We start from the raw sequence: 27533 nt of genomic DNA on the forward strand, positions 1-27533 counted from the left end.
GACCAGTTATTAGCAGCACGAGTACGGGCACACCACACACACCTCTAGTCTATCTTCCAATCTTACTGTGTCAGTGATCTCATTTATGTAAACAAGAACTGTTTCTGACCAGTTATTAGCAGCACGTGTATGGGCACACCACGCACACCTCTAGTCTATCTTCCTATCATACTGTGTCAGTGATCTCATATATGTAAACAAGAGTTGTTTCTGACCAGTTATTAGCAGCACGAGTACGGGCACACCACACACACCTCTAGTCTATCTTCCAATCTTACTGTGGCAGTGATCTCATTTATGTAAACAAGAACTGTTTCTGACCAGTTATTAGCAGCACGTGTATGGGCACACCACGCAGACCTCTAGTCTATCTTCCAATCATACCGTGTCAGTGATCTCATTTATGTAAACAAGAACTGTTTCTGACCAGTTATTTGCAGCACGTGTATGGGCACACCACGCACACCTCTAGTCTATCTTCCTTACATACTGTGTCAGTGATCTCATTTATGTAAACAAGAGTTGTTTCTGACCAGTTATTAGCAGCACGAGTACGGGCACACCATGCACACCTCGAGAATACCTTCCAATCATACTGTGTCAGTGATCTCATATATGTAAACAAGAACTGTTTCTGACCAGTTATTAGCAGCACGAGTATGGGCACACCACGCACACCTCTAGCCTACCTTCCAATCATACTGTGTCAGTGAGCTCCTATATGTAAACAAGAACTGTTTCTGACCAGTTATTAGCAGCACGAGTATGGGCACACCACACACACCTCTAGTCTATCTTCCAATCATACTGTGTCAGTGATCTCATATATGTAAACAAGAACTGTTTCTGACCAGTTATTAGCAGCACGTGTATGGGCACACCACGCACACCTCTAGCCTACCTTTCAATCATACTGTGTCAGTGATCTCATATATGTAGACAAGAACTGTCTCTGACCAGTTATTAGCAGCACGAGTATGGGCACACCACACACACCTCTAGTCTATCTTCCAATCATACTGTGTCAGTGATCTCATTTATGTAAACAAGAACTGTTTCTGACCAGTTATTAGCAGCACGTGTATGGGCACACCACGCACACCTCTAGTCTATCTTCCTATCATACTGTGTCAGTGAGCTCATATATGTCAACAAGAACTGTTTCTGGCCAGTTATTAGCAGCGCGAGTATGGGCACACCACGCACACCTCTAGCCTACCTTCCAATCGTACTGTGTCAGTGATCTCATATATGTAAACAAGAACTGTTTCTGATCAGTTATTAGCAGCACGAGTATGGGCACACCACACACACCTCTAGTCTATCTTCCAATCATACTGTGTCAGTGATCTCATTTATGTAAACAAGAACTGTTTCTGACCAGTTATTAGCAGCACGTGTATGGGCACACCACGCACACCTCTAGTCTATCTTCCTATCATACTGTGTCAGTGAGCTCATATATGTCAACAAGAACTGTTTCTGGCCAGTTATTAGCAGCGCGAGTATGGGCACACCACGCACACCTCTACCCTACCTTCCAATCATACTGTGTCAGTGAGCTCCTATATGTAAACAAGAACTGTTTCTGACCAGTTATTAGCAGCACGAGTATGGGCACACCACACACACCTCTAGTCTATCTTCCAATCATACCGTGTCAGTGATCTCATATATGTAAACAAGAACTGTTTCTGACCAGTTATTAGCAGCACTAGTAAGGGCACACCACACACACCTCTAGCCTGCCTTCCAATCATACTGTGTCAGTGAGCTCATATATGTAAACAAGAACTGTTTCTGATCAGTTATTAGCAGCACGAGTATGGGCACACCACACACACCTCTAGTCTATCTTCCAATCATACTGTGTCAGTGATCTCATATATGTAAACAAGAACTGTTTCTGACCAGTTATTAGCAGCACGTGTATGGGCACACCACGCATACCTGTAGCCTACCTTTCAATCATTATGTGTCAGTGATCTCATATATGTAGACAAGAACTGTCTCTGACCAGTTATTAGCAGCACGAGTACGAGCACACCACGCACACCTCTAGTCTATCTTCCAATCATACTGTGTCAGTGATCTCATTTATGGAAACAAGAACTGTTTCTGACCAGTTATTAGCAGCACATGTATGGGCACACCACGCACACCTCTAGCCTACCTTTCAATCATACTGTGTCAGTGATCTCATATTTGTAGACAAGAACTGTCTCTGACCAGTTATTAGCAGCACGAGTACGGGCACACCACGCACACCTCTAGTCTATCTTCCAATCATACTGTGTCAGTGATCTCATTTATATAAACAAGAGTTGTTTCTGACCAGTTATTAGCAGCACGAGTACGGGCACACCACGCACACCTCTAGTCTATCTTCCAATCATACTGTGGCAGTGATCTCATTTATGTAAACAAGAACTGTTTCTTACCAGTTATTAGCAGCACGTGTATGGGCACACCACGCAGACCTCTAGTCTATCTTCCAATCATACCGTGTCAGTGATGTCATTTATGTAAACAAGAACTGTTTCTGACCAGTTATTAACAGCCCATGTACGGGCACACCACGCACACCTCTAGTCTATCTTCCTATCATACTGTGTCAGTGAGCTCATATATGTCAACAAGAACTGTTTCTGACCAGTTATTAGCAGCACGAGTACGGGCACACCACGCACACCTCTAGTCTATCTTCCAATCATACCGTGTCAGTGATCTCATTTATGTCAACAAGAACTGTTTCTGACCAGTTATTAGCAGCACGTGTATGGGCACACCACGCACACCTCTAGCCTACCTTTCAATCATACTGTGCCAGTGATCTCATATATGTAGACAAGAACTGTTTCTGACCAGTTATTAGCAGCACCAGTGTGGGCACACCACGCACACCTCTAGCCTACGTTTCAATCATACTGTGTCAGTGATCTCATATATGTAGACAAGAACTGTCTCTGACCAGTTATTAGCAGCACGAGTACGGGCACACCACGCACACCTCTAGCCTACCTTCCAATCATACTGTGTCAGTGAGCTCCTATATGTAAACAAGAACTGTTTCTGACCAGTTATTAGCAGCACGAGTATGGGCACACCAGACACACCTCTAGTCTATCTTCCAATCATACTGTGTCAGTGATCTCATATATGTAAACAAGAACTGTTTCTGACCAGTTATTAGCAGCACGTGTATGGGCACACCACGCACACCTCTAGCCTACCTTTCAATCATACTGTGTCAGTGATCTCATATATGTAGACAAGAACTGTCTCTGACCAGTTATTAGCAGCACGAGTACGGGCACACCACACACACCTCTAGTCTATCTTCCAATCATACTGTGTCAGTGATCTCATTTATGTAAACAAGAACTGTTTCTGACCAGTTATTAGCAGCACGTGTATGGGCACACCACGCACACCTCTAGTCTATCTTCCTATCATACTGTGTCAGTGAGCTCATATATGTCAACAAGAACTGTTTCTGGCCAGTTATTAGCAGCGCGAGTATGGGCACACCACGCACACCTCTAGCCTACCTTCCAATCATACTGTGTCAGTGATCTCATATATGTAAACAAGAACTGTTTCTGACCAGTTATTAGCAGCACGTGTATGGGCACACCACGCACACCTCTAGCCTACCTTTCAATCATACTGTGTCAGTGATCTCATATATGTAGACAAGAACTGTCTCTGACCAGTTATTAGCAGCACGAGTACGGGCACACCACACACACCTCTAGTCTATCTTCCAATCATACTGTGTCAGTGATCTCATTTATGTAAACAAGAACTGTTTCTGACCAGTTATTAGCAGCACGTGTATGGGCACACCACGCACACCTCTAGTCTATCTTCCTATCATACTGTGTCAGTGAGCTCATATATGTCAACAAGAACTGTTTCTGGCCAGTTATTAGCAGCGCGAGTATGGGCACACCACGCACACCTCTAGCCTACCTTCCTATCATACTGTGTCAGTGAGCTCATATATGTCAACAAGAACTGTTTCTGACCAGTTATTAGCAGCACTAGTAAGGGCACACCACACACACCTCTAGTCTATCTTCCAATCATACTGTGTCAGTGATCTCATTTATGTAAACAAGAACTGTTTCTGACCAGTTATTAGCAGCACGAGTATGGGCACACCACACACACCTCTAGTCTATCTTCCAATCATACTGTGTCAGTGATCTCATATATGTAAACAAGAACTGTTTCTGACCAGTTATTAGCAGCACGTGTATGGGCACACCACGCACACCTCTAGCCTACCTTTCAATCATACTGTGTCAGTGATCTCATATTTGTAGACAAGAACTGTCTCTGCCCAGTTATTAGCAGCACGAGTACGGGCACACCACGCACACCTCTAGTCTATCTTCCAATCATACTGTGTCAGTGATCTCATTTATGTAAACAAGAACTGTTTCTGACCAGTTATTAGCAGCACGTGTATGGGCACACCACGCACACCTCTAGCCTACCTTTCAATCATACTGTGTCAGTGATCTCATATTTGTAGACAAGAACTGTCTCTGACCAGTTATTAGCAGCACGAGTACGGGCACACCACGCACACCTCTAGTCTATCTTCCAATCATACTGTGTCAGTGATCTCATTTATGTAAACAAGAGTTGTTTCTGACCAGTTATTAGCAGCACGAGTACGGGCACACCACGCACACCTCTAGTCTATCTTCCAATCATACTGTGGCAGTGATCTCATTTATGTAAACAAGAACTGTTTCTTACCAGTTATTAGCAGCACGTGTATGGGCACACCATGCAGACCTCTAGTCTATCTTCCAATCATACCGTGTCAGTGATGTCGTTTATGTAAACAAGAACTGTTTCTGACCAGTTATTAACAGCACATGTACGGGCACACCACGCACACCTCTAGTCTATCTTCCTATCATACCGTGTCAGTTAGCTCATATATGTCAACAAGAACTGTTTCTGACCAGTTATTAGCAGCACGAGTACGGGCACACCACGCACACCTCTAGTCTATCTTCCAATCATACCGTGTCAGTGATCTCATTTATGTAAACAAGAACTGTTTCTGACCAGTTATTAGCAGCACGTGTATGGGCACACCACGCACACCTCTAGCCTACCTTCCAATCATACTGTGTCAGTGAGCTCATATATGTAAACAAGAACTGTTTCTGACCAGTTATTAGCAGCACGAGTATGGGCACACCACACACACCTCTAGTCTATCTTCCAATCATACTGTGTCAGTGATCTCATATATGTAAACAAGAACTGTTTCTGACCAGTTATTAGCAGCACGTGTATGGGCACACCACGCACACCTCTAGAATACCTTTCAATCATACTGTGCCAGTGATCTCATATATGTAGACAAGAACTGTTTCTGACCAGTTATTAGCAGCACCAGTATGGGCACACCACGCACACCTCTAGCCTACCTTTCAATCATACTGTGTCAGTGATCTCATATATGTAGACAAGAACTGTCTCTGACCAGTTATTAGCAGCACGAGTACGGGCACACCACGCACACCTCTAGTCTATCTTCCAATCATACTGTGTCAGTGATCTCATTTATGTAAACAAGAACTGTTTCTGACCAGTTATTAGCAGCACGTGTATGGGCACACCACGCACACCTCTAGTCTATCTTCCAATTATACCGTGTCAGTGATCTCATTTATGTAAACAAGAGTTGTTTCTGACCAGTTATTAGCAGCACGAGTACGGGCACACCACGCACACCTCTAGTCTATCTTCCAATCATACTGTGCCAGTGATCTCATATATGTAGACAAGAACTGTCTCTGACCAGTTATTAGCAGCACGAGTACGGGCACACCACGCACACCTCTAGTCTATCTTCCAATCATACTGTGTCAGTGATCTCATTTATGTAAACAAGAACTGTTTCTGACCAGTTATTAGCAGCACGTGTATGGGCACACCACGCAGACCTCTAGTCTATCTTCCAATTAACCCGTGTCAGTGATCTCATTTATGTAAACAAGAGTTGTTTCTGACCAGTTATTAGCAGCACGAGTACGGGCACACCACGCACACCTCTAGTCTATCTTCCAATCATACTGTGCCAGTGATCTCATATATGTAGACAAGAACTGTTTCTGACCAGTTATTAGCAGCACGAGTATGGGCACACCACGCACACCTCTAGTCTATCTTCCAATCATACTGTGTCAGTGAGCTCATATATGTAAACAAGAACTGTTTCTGACCAGTTATTAGCAGCACGAGTATGGGCACACCACACACACCTCTAGTCTATCTTCCAATCATACTGTGTAAGTGATCTCATTTATGTAAACAAGAACTGTTTCTGACCAGTTATTAGCAGCACGTGTATGGGCACACCACGCAGACCTCTAGTCTATCTTCCAATTATACCGTGTCAGTGATCTCATTTATGTAAACAAGAGTTGTTTCTGACCAGTTATTAGCAGCACGAGTACGGGCACACCACGCACACCTCTAGTCTATCTTCCAATCATACTGTGGCAGTGATTTCATTTATGTAAACAAGAACTGTTTCTGACCAGTTATTAGCAGCACGTGTATGGGCACACCACGCAGACCTCTAGTCTATCTTCCAATCATACCGTGTCAGTGATCTCATTTATGTAAACAAGAACTGTTTCTGACCAGTTATTAGCAGCACGTGTATGGGCACACCACGCACACCTCTAGTCTATCTTCCTATCATACTGTGTCAGTGAGCTCATATATGTCAACAAGAACTGTTTCTGCCCAGTTATTAGCAGCACGTGTATGGGCACACCACGCACACCTCTAGTCTATCTTCCAATCATTCCGTGTCAGTGATCTCATTTATGTAAACAAGAACTGTTTCTGACCAGTTATTAGCAGCACGTGTATGGGCACACCACGCACAACTCTAGTCTATCTTCTAATCATACTGTGTCAGTGATCTCATTTATGTAAACAAGAACTGTTTCTGACCAGTTATTAGCAGCACATGTATGGGCACACCACGCAGAACTCTAGTCTAAATTCCAATCATACCGTGTCAGTGATCTCATTTATGTAAACAAGAACTGTCTCTGACCAGTTATTAGCAGCACGTGTATGGGCACACCACGCACACCTCTAGTCTATCTTCCTATCATACTGTGTCAGTGAGCTCATATATGTCAACAAGAACTGTTTCTGACCAGTTATTAGCAGCACGTGTATGGGCACACCACGCAGACCTCTAGTCTATCTTCCAATCATACCGTGTCAGTGATCTTATTTATGTTAACAAGAACTGTTTCTGACCAGCTATTAGCAGCATGTGTATGGGCACACCACGCACACCTCTAGTCTATCTTCCAATCATACTGTGTCAGTGATCTCATATATGTAAACAAGAACTGTTTCTGACCAGTTATTAGCAGCACGTGTATGGGCACACCACACACACCTCTAGCCTACCTTTCAATCATACTGTGTCAGTGATCTCATATATGTAGACAAGAACTGTCTCTGACCAGTTATTAGCAGCACAAGTACGGGCACACCACGCACACTTCTAGTCTATCTTCCAATCATACTGTGTCAGTGATCTCATTTATGTAAACAAGAGTTGTTTCTGACCAGTTATTAGCAGCACGAGTACGGGCACACCACGCACACCTCTAGTCTATCTTCCAATCATACTGTGTCAGTGATCTCATTTATGTAAACAAGAACTGTTTCTGACCAGTTATTAGCAGCACGTGTATGGGCACACCACGCAGACCTCTAGTCTATCTTACAATCATACCGTGTCAGTGATGTCATTTATGTAAACAAGAACTGTTTCTGACCAGTTATTAACAGCACATGTATGGGCACACCACGCACACCTCTAGTCTATCTTCCTATCATACTGTGTCAGTGAGCTCATATATGTCAACAAGAACTGTTTCTGACCAGTTATTACCAGCACGAGTACGGGCACACCACGCACACCTCTAGTCTATCTTCCAATCATACCGTGTCAGTGATCTCATTTATGTAAACAAGAACTGTTTCTGACCAGTTATTAGCAGCACGTGTATGGGCACACCACGCACACCTCTAGCCTACCTTCCAATCATACTATGTCAGTGAGCTCATATATGTAAACAAGAACTGTTTCTGACCAGTTATTAGCAGCACGAGTATGGGCACACCACGCACACCTCTAACCTACCTTCCAATCATACTGTGTCAGTGAGCTCATATATGTAAACAAGAACTGTTTCTGACCAGTTATTAGCAGCACGAGTATGGGCACACCACACACACCTCTAGTCTATCTTCCAATCATACTGTGTCAGTGATCTCATATATGTAAACAAGAACTGTTTCTGACCAGTTATTAGCAGCACGTGTATGGGCACACCACGCACACCTCTAGCCTACCTTTCAATCATACTGTGCCAGTGATCTCATATATGTAGACAAGAACTGTTTCTGACCAGTTATTAGCAGCACCAGTATGGGCACACCACGCACACCTCTAGCCTACCTTTCAATCATACTGTGTCAGTGATCTCATATATGTAGACAAGAACTGTCTCTGACCAGTTATTAGCAGCACGAGTACGGGCACACCACGCACACCTCTAGTCTATCTTCCAATCATACTGTGGCAGTGATCTCATTTATGTAAACAAGAACTGTTTCTGACCAGTTATTAGCAGCACGTGTATGGGCACACCACGCAGACCTCTAGTCTATCTTCCAATCATACCATGTCAGTGATCTCATTTATGTAAACAAGAGTTGTTTCTGACCAGTTATTAGCAGCACGAGTACGGGCACACCACGCACACCTCTAGTCTATCTTCCAATCATACTGTGGCAGTGATCTCATTTATGTAAACAAGAACTGTTTCTGACCAGTTATTAGCAGCACGTGTATGGGCACACCACTCAGACCTCTAGTCTATCTTCCAATCATACCGTGTCAGTGATCTCATTTATGTAAACAAGAACTGTTTCTGACCAGTTATTAGCAGCACGTGTATGGGCACACCACGCACACCTCTAGTCTATCTTCCTATCATACTGTGTCAGTGAGCTCATATATGTCAAGAAGAACTGTTTCTGACCAGTTATTAGCAGCACGTGTATGGGCACACCACGCAGACCTCTAGTCTATCTTCCAATCATACCGTGTCAGTGATCTCATTTATGTAAACAAGAACTGTTTGTGACCAGTTATTAGCAGCACGTGTATGGGCACACCACGCACACCTCTAGTCTATCTTCCTATCATACTGTGTTAGTGAGCTCATATATGTCAACAAGAACAGTTTCTGACCAGTTATTAGCAGCACGAGTACGGGCACACCATGCACATCTCTAGTCTATCTTCCAATCATACTGTGGCAGTGATCTCATTTATGTAAACAAGAACTGTTTCTGACCAGTTATTAGCAGCACGAGTACGGGCACACCACGCACACCTCTAGTCTATCTTCCAATCATCCTGTGGCAGTGATCTCATTTATGTAAACAAGAACTGTTTCTGACCAGTTATTAGCAGCACGTGTATGGGCACACCACGCAGACCTCTAGTCTATCTTCCAATCATACCGTGTCAGTGATCTCATTTATGTAAACAAGAACTGTTTCTGACCAGTTATTACCACCACGTGTATGGGCACACCACGCACACCTCTAGCCTACCTTTCAATCATACTGTGTCAGTGATCTCATATATGTAGACAAGTACTGTCTCTGACCAGTTATTAGCAGCACGAGTACGGGCACACCACGCACACCTCTAGTCTATCTTCCAATCATACTGTGTCAGTGATCTCATTTATGTAAGCAAGAGTTGTTTCTGACCAGTTATTAGCAGCATGAGTACGGGCACACCACGCACACCTCTAGTCTATCTTCCAATCATACTGTGGCAGTGATCTCATTTATGTAAACAAGAACTGTTTCTGAACAGTTATTAGCAGCACGTGTATGGGCACACCACGCAGACCTCTAGTCTATCTTCCAATCATACTGTGTCAGTGATCTCATTTATGTAAACAAGAACTGTTTCTGACTAGTTATTAGCAGCACGTGTATGGGCACACCACGCATACCTCTAGTCTATCTTCCAATCATACTGTGTCAGTGATCTCATATATGTAAACAAGAACTGTTTCTGACCAGTTATTAGCAGCACGAGTACGGGCAAACCATGCACACCTCTAGTCTATCGTCCAATCATACTGTGGCAGTGATCTCATTTATGTAAACAAGAACTGTTTCTGACCAGTTATTGGCAGCACGTGTATGGGCACACCACGCACACCTCTGGTCTATCTTCCAATCATACTGTGTCAGTGATCTCATTTATGTAAACAAGAACTGTTTCTGACCAGTTATTAGCAGCACGTGTATGGGCACACCACGCAGACCTCTGGCCTATCTTCCAATCATACTGTGTCAGTGATCTCATTTATGTAAACAAGAACTGTTTCTGACCAGTTATTAGCAGCACGTGTATGGGCACACCACGCAGACCTCTAGTCTATCTTCCAATCATACCGTGTCAGTGATCTCATTTATGTAAACAAGAGTTGTTTCTGGCCAGTTATTGGCAGCACGAGTACGGGCACACCACGCACACCTCTAGTCTATCTTCCAATCATACTGTGTCAGTGATTTCATTTATGTAAGCAAGAGTTGTTTCTGACCAGTTATTAGCAGCACGAGTACGGGCACACCACGCACACCTCTAGTCTATCTTCCAATCATACTGTGTCAGTGATCTCATTTATGTAAACAAGAACTGTTTCTGACCAGTTATTAGCAGCACGAGTACGGGCAAACCATGCACACCTCTAGTCTATCGTCCAATCATACTGTGGCAGTGATCTCATTTATGTAAATAAGAACTGTTTCTGACCAGTTATTGGCAGCACGTGTATGGGCACACCACGCACACCTCTAGCCTACCTTTCAATCATACTGTGTCAGTGATCTCATATATGTAGACAAGAACTGTCTCTGACCAGTTATTAGCGGCACGAGTACGGGCACACCACGCACACCTCTAGTCTATCTTCCAGTCATACTGTGTCAGTGATCTCATTTATGTAAACAAGAACTGTTTCTGACCAGTTATTAGCAGCACGTGTATGGGCACACCACGCACACCTCTAGTCTATCTTCCTATCATACTGTGTCAGTGAGCTCATATATGTCAAGAAGAACTGTTTCTGACCAGTTATTAGCAGCACGTGTATGGGCACACCACGCAGACCTCTAGTCTATCTTCCAATCATACCGTGTCAGTGATCTCATTTATGTAAACAAGAACTGTTTGTGACCAGTTATTAGCAGCACGTGTATGGGCACACCACGCACACCTCTAGTCTATCTTCCTATCATACTGTGTCAGTGAGCTCATATATGTCAACAAGAACAGTTTCTGACCAGTTATTAGCAGCACGAGTACGGGCACACCACGCACATCTCTAGTCTATCTTCCAATCATACTGTGGCAGTGATCTCATTTATGTAAACAAGAACTGTTTCTGACCAGTTATTAGCAGCACGAGTACGGGCACACCACGCACACCTCTAGTCTATCTTCCAATCATCCTGTGGCAGTGATCTCATTTATGTAAACAAGAACTGTTTCTGACCAGTTATTAGCAGCACGTGTATGGGCACACCACGCAGACCTCTAGTCTATCTTCCAATCATACCGTGTCAGTGATCTCATTTATGTAAACAAGAACTGTTTCTGACCAGTTATTACCACCACGTGTATGGGCACACCACGCACACCTCTAGCCTACCTTTCAATCATACTGTGTCAGTGATCTCATATATGTAGACAAGTACTGTCTCTGACCAGTTATTAGCAGCACGAGTACGGGCACACCACGCACACCTCTAGTCTATCTTCCAATCATACTGTGTCAGTGATCTCATTTATGTAAGCAAGAGTTGTTTCTGACCAGTTATTAGCAGCACGAGTACGGGCACACCACGCACACCTCTAGTCTATCTTCCAATCATACTGTGGCAGTGATCTCATTTATGTAAACAAGAACTGTTTCTGACCAGTTATTAGCAGCACGTGTATGGGCACACCACGCAGACCTCTAGTCTATCTTCCAATCATACTGTGTCAGTGATCTCATTTATGTAAACAAGAACTGTTTCTGACCAGTTATTAGCAGCACGTGTATGGGCACACCACGCACACCTCTAGTCTATCTTCCAATCATACTGTGTCAGTGATCTCATATATGTAAACAAGAACTGTTTCTGACCAGTTATTAGCAGCACGAGTACGGGCAAACCATGCACACCTCTAGTCTATCGTCCAATCATACTGTGGCAGTGATCTCATTTATGTAAACAAGAACTGTTTCTGACCAGTTATTGGCAGCACGTGTATGGGCACACCACGCACACCTCTGGTCTATCTTCCAATCATACTGTGTCAGTGATCTCATTTATGTAAATAAGAACTGTTTCTGACCAGTTATTAGCAGCACGTGTATGGGCACACCACGCAGACCTCTGGTCTATCTTCCAATCATACTGTGTCAGTGATCTCATTTATGTAAACAAGAACTGTTTCTGACCAGTTATTAGCAGCACGTGTATGGGCACACCACGCAGACCTCTAGTCTATCTTCCAATCATACCGTGTCAGTGATCTCATTTATGTAAACAAGAGTTGTTTCTGACCAGTTATTGGCAGCACGAGTACGGGCACACCACGCACACCTCTAGTCTATCTTCCAATCATACTGTGTCAGTGATCTCATTTATGTAAGCAAGAGTTGTTTCTGACCAGTTATTAGCAGCACGAGTACGGGCACACCACGCACACCTCTAGTCTATCTTCCAATCATACTGTGTCAGTGATCTCATTTATGTAAACAAGAACTGTTTCTGACCAGTTATTAGCAGCACGAGTACGGGCAAACCATGCACACCTCTAGTCTATCGTCCAATCATACTGTGGCAGTGATCTCATTTATGTAAATAAGAACTGTTTCTGACCAGTTATTGGCAGCACGTGTATGGGCACACCACGCACACCTCTAGCCTACCTTTCAATCATACTGTGTCAGTGATCTCATATATGTAGACAAGAACTGTCTCTGACCAGTTATGAGCAGCACGAGTACGGGCACACCACGCACACCTCTAGTCTATCTTCCAATCATACTGTGTCAGTGATCTCATTTATGTAAACAAGAACTGTTTCTGACCAGTTATTAGCAGCACGTGTATGGGCACACCACGCACACCTCTGGTCTATCTTCCAATCATACTGTGTCAGTGATCTCATTTATGTAAACAAGAACTGTTTCTGACCAGTTATTAGCAGCACGTGTATGGGCACACCACGCAGACCTCTAGTCTATCTTCCAATCATACCGTGTCAGTGATCTCATTTATGTAAACAAGAACTGTTTCTGACCAGTTATTGGCAGCACGTGTATGGGCACACCACGCACACCTCTAGCCTACCTTTCAATCATACTGTGTCAGTGATCTCATATATGTAGACAAGAACTGTCTCTGACCAGTTATTAGCAGCACGAGTACGGGCACACCACGCACACCTCTAGTCTATCTTCCAATCATACTGTGTCAGTGATCTCATTTATGTAAACAAGAGTTGTTTCTGACCAGTTATTAGCAGCACGAGTACGGGCACACCACGCACACCTCTAGTCTATCTTCCAATCATACTGTGGCAGTGATCTCATTTATGTAAACAAGAACTGTTTCTGACCAGTTATTAGCAGCACGTGTATGGGCACACCACGCAGACCTCTAGTCTATCTTCCAATCATACTGTGTCAGTGATCTCATTTATGTAAACAAGAACTGTTTCTGACCAGTTATTAGCAGCACGTGTATGGGCACACCACGCACACCTCTAGCCTACCTTTCAATCATACTGTGTCAGTGATCTCATATATGTAGACAAGAACTGTCTCTGACCAGTTATTAGCAGCACGAGTACGGGCACACCACGCACACCTCTAGTCTATCTTCCAATCATACTGTGTCAGTGATCTCATTTATGTAAACAAGAGTTGTTTCTGACCAGTTATTAGCAACACGAGTACGGGCACACCACACACACCTCTAGTCTATCTTCCAATCTTACTGTGGCAGTGATCTCATTTATGTAAACAAGAACTGTTTCTGACCAGTTATTAGCAGCACGTGTATGGGCACACCACGCAGACCTCTAGTCTATCTTCCAATCATACCGTGTCAGTGATCTCATTTATGTAAACAAGAACTGTTTCTGACCAGTTATTAGCAGCACGTGTATGGGCACACCATGCACACCTCTAGTCTATCTTCCAATCATACTGTGTCAGTGATCTCATTTATGTAAACAAGAGTTGTTTCTGACCAGTTATTAGCAGCACGAGTACGGGCACACCACGCACACCTCTAGTCTATCTTCCAATCATACTGTGTCAGTGATCTCATTTATGTAAACAAGAGTTGTTTCTGACCAGTTATTAGCAGCACGAGTACGGGCACACCACGCACACCTCTAGTCTATCTTCCAATCATACTGTGTCAGTGATCTCATTTATGTAAACAAGAGTTGTTTCTGACCAGTTATTAGCAGCACGAGTACGGGCACACCACGCACACCTCTAGTCTATCTTCCAATCATACTGTGGCAGTGATCTCATTTATGTAAACAAGAGTTGTTTCTGACCAGTTATTAGCAGCATGTGTATGGGCACACCACGCACACCTCTAGTCTATCTTCCAATCATACTGTGTCAGTGATCTCATTTATGTAAACAAGAGTTGTTTCTGACCAGTTATTAGCAGCACGAGTACGGGCACAACTCGCACACCTCTAGTCTATCTTCCAATCATACTGTGGCAGTGATCTCATTTATGTAAACAAGAACTGTTTCTGACCAGTTATTAGCAGCACGTGTATGGGCACACCACGTAGACCTCTAGTCTATCTTCCAATCGTACCGTGTCAGTGATCTCATTTATGTAAACAAGAACTGTTTCTGACCAGTTATTAGCAGCACGTGTATGGGCACACCACGCACACCTCTAGCCTACCTTTCAATCATACTGTGTCAGTGATCTCATATATGTAGACAAGAACTGTCTCTGACCAGTTATTAGCAGCACGAGTACGGGCACACCACGCACACCTCTAGTCTATCTCCCAATCATACTGTGTCAGTGATCTCATTTATGTAAACAAGAGTTGTTTATGACCAGTTATTAGCAGCACGAGTACGGGCACACCACACACACCTCTAGTCTATCTTCCAATCTTACTGTGGCAGTGATCTCATTTATGTAAACAAGAACTGTTTCTGACCAGTTATTAGCAGCACGTGTATGGGCACACCACGCAGACCTCTAGTCTATCTTCCAATCGTACTGTGTCAGTGATCTCATTTATGTAAACAAGAACTGTTTCTGACCAGTTATTAGCAGCACGTGTATGGGCACACCACGCACACTTCTAGCCTACCTTTCAATCATACTGTGTCAATGATCTCATATATGTAGACAAGAACTGTCTCTGACCAGTTATTAGCAGCACGAGTACGGGCACACCACACACACCTCTAGTCTATCTTCCTATCATACTGTGTCAGTGATCTCATATATGTAAACAAGAGTTGTTTCTGACCAGTTATTAGCAGCACGAGTACGGGCACACCACACACACCTCTAGTCTATCTTCCAATCTTAGTGTGGCAGTGATCTCATTTATGTAAACAAGAACTGTTTCTGACCAGTTATTAGCAGCACGTGTATGGGCACACCACGCAGACCTCTAGTCTATCTTCCAATCATACCGTGTCAGTGATCTCATTTATGTAAACAAGAACTGTTTCTGACCAGTTATTGGCAGCACGTGTATGGGCACACCACGCACACCTCTGGTCTATCTTCCAATCATACTGTGTCAGTGATCTCATTTATGTAAACAAGAACTGTTTCTGACCAGTTATTAGCAGCACGTGTATGGGCACACCACGCAGACCTCTGGTCTATCTTCCAATCACACTGTGTCAGTGATCTCATTTATGTAAACAAGAACTGTTTCTGACCAGTTATTAGCAGCACGTGTATGGGCACACCACGCAGACCTCTAGTCTATCTTCCAATCATACCGTGTCAGTGATCTCATTTATGTAAACAAGAGTTGTTTCTGACCAGTTATTGGCAGCACGAGTACGGGCACACCACGCACACCTCTAGTCTATCTTCCAATCATACTGTGTCAGTGATCTCATTTATGTAAGCAAGAGTTGTTTCTGACCAGTTATTAGCAGCACGAGTACGGGCACACCACGCACACCTCTAGTCTATCTTCCAATCATACTGTGTCAGTGATCTCATTTATGTAAACAAGAACTGTTTCTGACCAGTTATTAGCAGCACGAGTACGGGCAAACCATGCACACCTCTAGTCTATCGTCCAATCATACTGTGGCAGTGATCTCATTTATGTAAATAAGAACTGTTTCTGACCAGTTATTGGCAGCACGTGTATGGGCACACCACGCACACCTCTAGCCTACCTTTCAATCATACTGTGTCAGTGATCTCATATATGTAGACAAGAACTGTCTCTGACCAGTTATGAGCAGCACGAGTACGGGCACACCACGCACACCTCTAGTCTATCTTCCAATCATACTGTGTCAGTGATCTCATTTATGTAAACAAGAACTGTTTCTGACCAGTTATTAGCAGCACGTGTATGGGCACACCACGCACACCTCTAGCCTACCTTTCAATCATACTGTGTCAGTGATCTCATATATGTAGACAAGAACTGTCTCTGACCAGTTATTAGCAGCACGAGTACGGGCACACCACGCACACCTCTAGTCTATCTTCCAATCATACTGTGTCAGTGATCTCATTTATGTAAACAAGAGTTGTTTCTGACCAGTTATTAGCAGCACGAGTACGGGCACACCACGCACACCTCTAGTCTATCTTCCAATCATACTGTGGCAGTGATCTCATTTATGTAAACAAGAACTGTTTCTGACCAGTTATTAGCAGCACGTGTATGGGCACACCACGCAGACCTCTAGTCTATCTTCCAATCATACTGTGTCAGTGATCTCATTTATGTAAACAAGAACTGTTTCTGACCAGTTATTAGCAGCACGTGTATGGGCACACCACGCACACCTCTAGCCTACCTTTCAATCATACTGTGTCAGTGATCTCATATATGTAGACAAGAACTGTCTCTGACCAGTTATTAGCAGCACGAGTACGGGCACACCACACACACCTCTAGTCTATCTTCCAATCTTACTGTGGCAGTGATCTCATTTATGTAAACAAGAACTGTTTCTGACCAGTTATTAGCAGCACGTGTATGGGCACACCACGCAGACCTCTAGTCTATCTTCCAATCATACCGTGTCAGTGATCTCATTTATGTAAACAAGAACTGTTTCTGACCAGTTATTAGCAGCACGTGTATGGGCACACCATGCACACCTCTAGTCTATCTTCCAATCATACTGTGTCAGTGATCTCATTTATGTAAACAAGAGTTGTTTCTGACCAGTTATTAGCATCACGAGTACGGGCACACCACGCACACCTCTAGTCTATCTTCCAATCATACTGTGTCAGTGATCTCATTTATGTAAACAAGAGTTGTTTCTGACCAGTTATTAGCAGCACGAGTACGGGCACACCACGCACACCTCTAGTCTATCTTCCAATCATACTGTGTCAGTGATCTCATTTATGTAAACAAGAGTTGTTTCTGACCAGTTATTAGCAGCACGAGTATGGGCACACCACGCACACCTCTAGTCTATCTTCCAATCATACTGTGGCAGTGATCTCATTTATGTAAACAAGAGTTGTTTCTGACCAGTTATTAGCAGCATTTGTATGGGCACACCACGCACACCTCTAGTCTATCTTCCAATCATACTGTGTCAGTGATCTCATTTATGTAAACAAGAGTTGTTTCTGACCAGTTATTAGCAGCACGAGTACGGGCACAACACGCACACCTCTAGTCTATCTTCCAATCATACTGTGGCAGTGATCTCATTTATGTAAACAAGAACTGTTTCTGACCAGTTATTAGCAGCACGTGTATGGGCACACCACGTAGACCTCTAGTCTATCTTCCCATCGTACCGTGTCAGTGATCTCATTTATGTAAACAAGAACTGTTTCTGACCAGTTATTAGCAGCACGTGTATGGGCACACCACGCACACCTCTAGCCTACCTTTCAATCATACTGTGTCAGTGATCTCATATATGTAGACAAGAACTGTTTCTGACCAGTTATTAGCAGCACGTGTATGGGCACACCATGCACACCTCTAGTCTATCTTCCAATCATACTGTGTCAGTGATCTCATTTATGTAAACAAGAGTTGTTTCTGACCAGTTATTAGCATCACGTGTATGGGCACACCACGCAGACCTCTAGTCTATCTTCCAATCGTACTGTGTCAGTGATCTCATTTATGTAAACAAGAACTGTTTCTGACCAGTTATTAGCAGCACGTGTATGGGCACACCACGCACACTTCTAGCCTACCTTTCAATCATACTGTGTCAATGATCTCATATATGTAGACAAGAACTGTCTCTGACCAGTTATTAGCAGCACGAGTACGGGCACACCACACACACCTCTAGTCTATCTTCCAATCTTACTGTGTCAGTGATCTCATTTATGTAAACAAGAACTGTTTCTGACCAGTTATTAGCAGCACGTGTATGGGCACACCACGCACACCTCTAGTCTATCTTCCTATCATACTGTGTCAGTGATCTCATATATGTAAACAAGAGTTGTTTCTGACCAGTTATTAGCAGCACGAGTACGGGCACACCACACACACCTCTAGTCTATCTTCCAATCTTACTGTGGCAGTGATCTCATTTATGTAAACAAGAACTGTTTCTGACCAGTTATTAGCAGCACGTGTATGGGCACACCACGCAGACCTCTAGTCTATCTTCCAATCATACCGTGTCAGTGATCTCATTTATGTAAACAAGAACTGTTTCTGACCAGTTATTTGCAGCACGTGTATGGGCACACCACGCACACCTCTAGTCTATCTTCCTTACATACTGTGTCAGTGATCTCATTTATGTAAACAAGAGTTGTTTCTGACCAGTTATTAGCAGCACGAGTACGGGCACACCACACACACCTCTAGTCTATCTTCCAATCTTACTGTGGCAGTGATCTCATTTATGTAAACAAGAACTGTTTCTGACCAGTTATTAGCAGCACGTGTATGGGCACACCACGCAGACCTCTAGTCTATCTTCCAATCGTACCGTGTCAGTGATCTCATTTATGTAAACAAGAACTGTTTCTGACCAGTTATTAGCAGCACGTGTATGGGCACACCACGCACACCTCTAGCCTACCTTTCAATCATACTGTGTCAGTGATCTCATATATGTAGACATAACTGTCTCTGACCAGTTATTAGCAGCACGAGTACGGGCACACCACGCACACCTCTAGTCTATCTTCCAATCATACTGTGTCAGTGATCTGATTTATGTAAACAAGTGTTGTTTCTGACCAGTTATTAACAGCACGAGTACGGGCACACCACGCACACCTCTAGTCTATCTTCCAATCATACTGTGTCAGTGATCTCATATATGTAAACAAGAACTGTTTCTGACCAGTTATTAGCAGCACGTGTATGGGCACACCACGCACACCTCTAGTCTATCTTCCTATCATACTGTGTCAGTGAGCTCATATATGTCAACAAGAACTGTTTCTGACCAGTTATTAGCAGCGCGAGTATGGGCACACCATGTAGACCCTAGCCTACCTTCCAATCACACTGTGTCAACAGGAACTGTCGCGAACCCTGTATTAGCAGTGGGGCTACTGGCATGCACAGCTCTAACCCATCTTCCACGCACTGACCAGCGTCGACGTGCAACAGCTCGACTGGTGGCGTCAGAGGTTAACTTGAAAGATGGAATGGCACGCCTTGGCCTTCAGTGATGAAAGCAGATTCTGCCAGCACGCAAGTCTAGGGGACTGATGACCTCAGATCTTTAGTCCCGTAGTGCTTAGAGCCATTTTAACCATTTTTTGAACCTTGTGTATGGGCAATTCTTATAGAACTGTGATGCAGATAGTTTACACTGTGACATGGTTTCCTGTCACAGCTCTGGATGAGCAGTTTTCAAACTGACATTTGTTTGGAATGGCATATCTTTATGGAGCACAGTATTGTTTAAGTGAGTATTTTGTAAAATATGTCAAGTCGTTATTCAACTGGTGACTTAGTGTATTCCTACAATTACAAGGAAAATGGCATCAGTCAATCTCCAGCGACTCTTAGTCTTTCAGAAAGAGGCTAGAAAGAGAGAGAAGGAAGCTGCTATAACGAGGGATGAAAAACTGTAACAATACTTCCAAAGAATCAAAGAAATGAAAAGAAGTAACAGAAGATTGTGTATGGCAAATTCTTATAGAACATAACCTGGCCTCTCATTTAGTACTAACAACGAAGTACAGAGGAGGTGGTGTTATGGTATCAGGGAGTTTTTCGTAGTTACAGTGTGTACCGCCTATTACGCTTAGCAAAATGCTAAATGTGGACAGATATGAACAAATTTTATAGCGTTGCGTACTTAGTTTAGTGGAGGAATAGTTCGGAAACGATGATTCTTTAACAGCGTGGCAAAGCACTTGTCTTAAAGCAGCATCTGTGAAGCAATGCTTTGTGAAAAACAACACTTCTGAAATGGACTGGCGTGCCCAGGGCCTGACCTGAACTCATCTGAACGCCTCTGGATTGAGTCAGAACGTCAACACACCTCCAGATCCCAGCATCCAACGTCGCTAACTGATCTAGTTTCGATCCTTGAGAAAGAATGGGCTGCTATTCCTCGAAGGACATTTAGGCACCTCAAATGAAAATCTCCCCAGAGGAGTTAAGGTCGCCACAAAGGTAAAGGAAGGACACGCCCTATATTGATGCCCACTAGTAGGCTTTCCCACACTTTTAATCACATAGTGTATGCCGGACTCACACCAAATGTCGGCACATTCATCTTAGGATAGACCGTGGAACGGCAACAGCCATTATATCTTTATGTAGTACTGATGTCGCATTTAGCTGTACAGGGTTATTACAAATGATTGAAGCGATTTCACAGCTCTACAATAACTTTATTATTTGAGATATTTTCACAATGCTTTGCACACACATTCAAAAACTCAAAAAGTTTTTTTAGGAATTCACAAATGTTCGATATGTGCCCCTTTAGAGATTCGGCAGACATCAAGCCGATAATCAAGTTCCTCCCATACTCGGCGCAGCATGTCCCCATCAATGAGTTCGAAAGCATCGTTGATGCGAGCTCGCAGTTCTGGCACGTTTCTTGGTAGAGGAGATTTAAACACTGAATCTTTCACATAACCCCACAGAAAGAAATCGCATGGGGTTGAGTCGGGAGAGCGTGGAGGCCATGACATGAATTGCTGATCATGATCTCCACCACGACCGATCCATCGGTTTTCCAATATCCTGTTTAAGAAATGCCGAACATCATGATGGAAGTGCGGTGGAGCACCATCCTGTTGAAAGATGGTTCAAATGGCTCTGAGCACTATGGGACTCAACTGCTGTGGTCATAAGTCCCCTAGAACTTAGAACTACTTAAACCTAACTAACCTAAGGACAGCACACAACACCCAGCCATCACGAGGCAGAGAAAATCCCTGACCCCGCCGGGAATCGAACCCGGGAACCCGGGCGTGGGAAGCGAGAACGCTACCGCACGACCACGAGATGCGGGCTGTTGAAAGATGAAGTCGGTGCTGTCTGTCTCTGGTTGTGGCATGAGCCAATTTTCCAGCATGTCCAGATACTCGTGTCCTGTAACGTTTTTTTCGCAGAAGAAAAAGGGGCTTTAAACCGTGAGATTGCACAAAACACGTTAACTTTTGGTGTATTGCGAATTTGCTGCACGAATGCGTGAGGATTCTCTACCGCCCAGATTCGCACATTGTGTCTGTTCACTTCACCATTAAGAAAAAATGTTGCTTCATCACTGAAAACAAGTTTCGCACTGAACGCATCCTCTTCCATGAGCTGTTGCAACTGCGCCGAAAATTCAAAGCGTTTGACTTTGTCGTCGGGTGTCTGGGCTTGTAGCAATTGTAAACGGTAAGGCTTCTGCTTTAGCCTTTTCAGTAAGATTTTCCAAACCGTCGGCTGTGGTACGTTTAGCTCCCTGCTTGCTTTATTCGTCGACTTCCGCGGGCTACGCGTGAAACTTGCCCGCACGCGTTCAACTGTTTCTTTTTCACAAACTCGATTCCATACATCCACATTAGTTATCTGACAATCCTATATAATCTTCAACATTTCTCTGTAGCACCACACTGCAATAGTTCCTATTCCCTTTTTGTCGTAACTGTTTATTGCCCACGTTTTGTTCCCATATAAGGCTACACTCCACTACGAATTTCTCTTCTAACGGAAGCGCTTTTCTTGCTGTTGATAGTCTACATTTTATGTCCTTTCTGCCTCGATCATCGGTACTTATTTTGCGTTGTCAGCAACAAAATTCATCCATTAATTTTACTGTCTCATTTCCTCTTCTAGTTGTCTCAAAATCGCCTTATTTAATTCGACCACATTCCATTACCTTTGTTTTATTTTTGTTGATATTCATTTATAACCTGTCGAATAATAACCACTTCGCTGCACTTGTAAATAACCAGTTTGACTGGTTTCGTAGCCGAGAAAGCACGTCATCAGATTAAATATAGTGAATCACGACATTAGATAGACAAGGGATGTTCGATCCCATACACCTTGAGAATTTCATGTTGTGATTCACCATAATTAACCTGATGATGGGGCATCCAGGGTACGAAATCGGCCATTAAATAAATTATTAAAAAAGCAGCCAAGCCATTGTTATTCAAAATGTGTACTTGTGGCTTCGGTTCCCCTTCGTACAAGATAATGTATAACTTTACAATATGTTTCAATACACCATCTATTCCGTCCAGCTACTCTATGAAGTACTTTACCTTGTCTGACATTGCAACATTTCAACCTTACAGTTTCATTTCTTTTGCCTGGAGATTAATTCCTTTCCCATATAGCTGCTTGATTTCCTTTACAACGTGCTCACTGTACACACAGAGTAACATTGTGAATAGATAGAAGTCGTGCCTACTCCTTTCTAAACTTTTACTGCCCTTTCTGTCCTTCGACTCCCATGATTAGAGTCTGATTTCTGAATACGTTGTAGGCAACCTGTGGCTCCTGGTATTATGTAGTTACTACCATCACAATTCCAAATATTGCATTCCTATCAACTCTGGCAAACGCTTTCCCTTTCTTATCTTCTAAGACAACACTCAACCAAAATATCAAGTGAATGCGAGCCAGTACATACTGTCATTGTAGTGAAGAGTAAGGGCTGTTAATTACACTCCAAGACAAGGAAATCCACACACCACGAAGGAATCAGCCGAATGGGCCGAAAATTGGTAGGTGTGATGTACGTGTACAGACAAACAAATGATTATAATTTCACAAAAAATTGGATGATTTCTTCAAGGGAAGGAGCTTCACAAACTGAGCAAGACAATAACGCGTTGGTCCAACCCTTGGCCATCATTAGGCAGTTATTCGGATTTACATTGACTGATAGAGTAGTTGGCTGTCTTCCTGAAGAAATTTGGTCCCAAATTCTATCCAACTGGCTCGTTATATCGTCAGTATCCCGAGCTGTTTGTAGGGCCTGCCCACAATGATCCAAACTCTCTCAATTGGAGAGAGATCTGGTGACCTCGCTGGCCAAGGCATGGATTGTCAAGCACGAAGACAAGATGAAGAAACTCTCGCCGTGTACGGGAAGGCATTATCTTGGTGAAATGTAAGTCGAGGATGGCTTGCCATGAATTACAACCAAATGGGGAGTAGAATGTCGTCGACGTACCGCTGTGGTGTAAATGCCGTGGATGCGGTGCTGGGGTGCGTCGTCTGTCTTTTTTTTTTCTTGGAGTGTTTTCTTCTGTCTTTGCGCTCTGTTTGACATCGTTTTTCAAGACAAGTGTCATAGATCATTGCCTGTATACTTCCCAACAATATGCCCCGAGCATCACTTTCCTCCTTTCATGCTCTTGCAGCTGGTTGAAATTTAGGATATTTATAAATATGTTATTATTACGTATTGCTAAACGCAGTGTAATCTTTTTGGTACATACGATAAATATTCATACAACACAATTTCCATGAACTCTATTATTTCCCCTATTCAGAGATACCACTACGCCAGTCCTTTTTATCTTCTACGACGAGGCCCTGACTCATCAGCGAGTGGAACATTCAGAGCATTTTAGAAGCCGTAAGGAGGACGGGCAGAGACTACTCAGGAGAACGTCGTTGTCAGGAGAAACAAAACTGGTGTTCTACGGATCGGAGCGCGGAATGTCAGATCCCTTAATCGGGCAGGTAGGTTAGAAAATTTAAAATGGGAAATGGATAGGTTAAAGTTGGATATAGTGGAAATTATTGAATTTCGGTGGCAGGAGGAACAAGACTTCTGGTCAGGAGAATACAGGGTTATAAATACAAAATCAAATAGGGGTAATTCAGGAGTAGTTTCAATAATGAATAAAACAATACGAATTTGGGTAAGCTACTATCAACAGTATAGTGAACGCATTATTGTTGCCAAGATAGACACGAAGCCCACGCCTACCACAGAAGTAAGCTTATATGCGTACTTACTCCGCAGATGACGAAGAGATTGAAGAAATGTATGAGGACATAAAAGAAACTATTCAGATAATGAAGGGAGACGAAAATTTAATGGTCATGGGTGACCGGAATTCGACACTAGGAAAAAGAAGAGCAGGAAAAGTAGTAGATAAATATGGAACGGGGGTAAGGAATGAAAGAGGAAGCTGCCTTGTAGAATTTTGCACAGAGCATAACTCAATCATATCTAACACTTGGTTCATGAATCATGAAAGAAGGTTGTATACGTGGAAGAGGCCTGGAGACACTGGAAAGTTTCAGATAGATTATATAACGGTAACACAGAGATTTAGAAACCAGGTTTTAAATTGTAAGACATTTCCAGGGGCAGATGGGGACTCTGACCACAATCTATTGGTTATGAACTGTAGATTAAAACTAAAGAAACTACAAAAAGTTGGGAATTTAAGGAGATGGGACCTGAATAAACCGAAATAACCAACGGTTGTAGTGAGTTTCAGAGAGAGCATTAGGGAACGAATGACAAGAATGGGGGAAAAAATACATTACATGAAGAATGGGTAGCTTTGAGGGATGAAATAGTGAAGGCAGCAGAGGATCAAGTAGATAAAAATAGGAAGGATAGTAGAAATCCTTGGGTAACAGAAGAGATAACTAATTTAATTGATGAAAGGAGAAAATGTAAAAATGCAGTAAAGATTTATGAGACAGGCGTTATATCCTCAGACTTCAACAAGAATCCAAAAGATAGCAGGTGTCGACAGGTGTGAAAATCACCGAACTATCAATTTAATAAGTCACGGCTGCAAAATACTAACACGAATTCTTTACACACGAATGGATAAACCGGTAGATGCCGACCTTGGGGAAGATTAGTAGAAATGTTGAAACATGTGAGGCAATTCCGACCTTACGGTTTATCTTAGAAGACATATTAAGGAAAGGCAAACCTACGTTCCTAGTATTTGTAGACTTAGAGGAAGCTTTTGACAATGTTGACTAGAATACTCTCTTTCAAATTAAAATACAGGGAGAGAAAGGCTATTTACAATTTGTACAGAACCCAGATGGCAGTTACAAGAGTCGAGGGTCATGAAAGGGAAGCAGTGGTTACGAAGGGAGTGAGACAGGTTTGTAGCCTATCCACGATGTTATTCAATCTGTATATTGAGCACGCAGGAAAGGAAATAACATAAAAATTCGGAGTAGGAATTAAAATCCGTGGAGAATAAATAAGAACTTCGAGGTTTGCCGATGACGTAATTCTGTCAGAGACAGCAAAGGAGCTAGAAGAGCAGTTGAACGGAATGGATGGTGTCTTGAAAGGAGTATATAATATGAACATCAAGAAAAGCAAAACGAGGATAATCGAATGTAGTCAAATTAAATTAAGTGATGCTGAGGGAATTCGATTAGGAAATGAGACACTTAAAGTAGTAGATGAGCTGTTTCTATTTGGGGAGCAAAATAACTGATGATGGTCGAAGTAGAGCAGATATAAAATGTAGACAGGCAATGGCAAGGAAAGCGTTTCTGATGAAGAGAAATTTGCTAACATCTTACACAGATTGAAGTGTTAGGAAGTCTTATCTGAAAGTACTTGTATGGAGTGTGGCCATGGATGGAAGTGAAGAAATACAGGAGAAGTAGTTTAGACAATAACAGAACAGAAGCTTTCGAAATGTGATGCTACAGAACAATCCTCACGATTAGATGGGTAGATCACGTAACTAATGAGGAGGTACTGAGTCGAATTATGGAGTTGAATTTATTCAACTCGGCTCGAATTTATTCAACGACTAGTTTCCATTATATTATCACGATCTGGTTAACTATTGAATGTTTAATGACTGATTGTTCACCAGCATGACTCATTTATTCTGAGCAGATGATGATGATGTTGAAACTGACAGACAAATAAAGACGTACTGCAGCTTCCCGGCAACTGTTCCTTCCTTTTCATGCATTACTACATTTGAGACACAGATTATGCAGCACATATTCTGTGAGACGTTACCAGCAATACATATTTGAATTCATTGTGTCAGGAAACTTTTCGATGGCGTAAGAAGAGTTAGCCACCAATACGTCCTACAGAGTGCTATGCTGTTAAACTATAACTTGACACTGAATTTTTTGTGGTGCCTAGCAAAAAACTGTAAACACTTACGTACAACTTACACAGAAACCAGGCTGCAGCTATGCAGGGAATAAAAGCAAAACATTAGCTCACAAGGGCTCTATTCTAGCCCATGTCTCATTCAAGCCATACATTGGGAAAACTGTAAAGGAAACCTATGACAAAAATGAAGGGTGATTTAAAGTTCAAGGACAAGACGTTAGAAGGTTTTCCGATGACAAGGTAATTCTTCTACTGACAACGAAAGAGTTGGAAGAGGAGTCGGTATGATCACTTTTTAATACACTATTCATTCCAGCAGTGTACTGAGAAGTGGTCATATCAAATCTAAAACGAATGTAAAAGGATGTAGTCGAATTAAACGTTGCGATGCTAAGCATTTATGAATAAAATTGTTAAAAATATTTCTAGAAAAGACGAATTTGTTAACATCTAATAAAAATTTAAGTGTTAGAAAATTTTGCTTCAGTTATTTGTCTTGTGTTTAGCCCTTTATGGAAGTGAGAGACGGGTAATAAACAGTTAAAATAATAATGGTGTAGAACTTCCGAACGGTACTGCTACAGGAAAACGTTGATGATTAGATTC

The sequence above is a fragment of the Schistocerca piceifrons genome, chromosome 7 (assembly GCF_021461385.2).
Source record: "Schistocerca piceifrons isolate TAMUIC-IGC-003096 chromosome 7, iqSchPice1.1, whole genome shotgun sequence".
NCBI lineage: Eukaryota > Metazoa > Arthropoda > Insecta > Orthoptera > Acrididae > Schistocerca > Schistocerca piceifrons.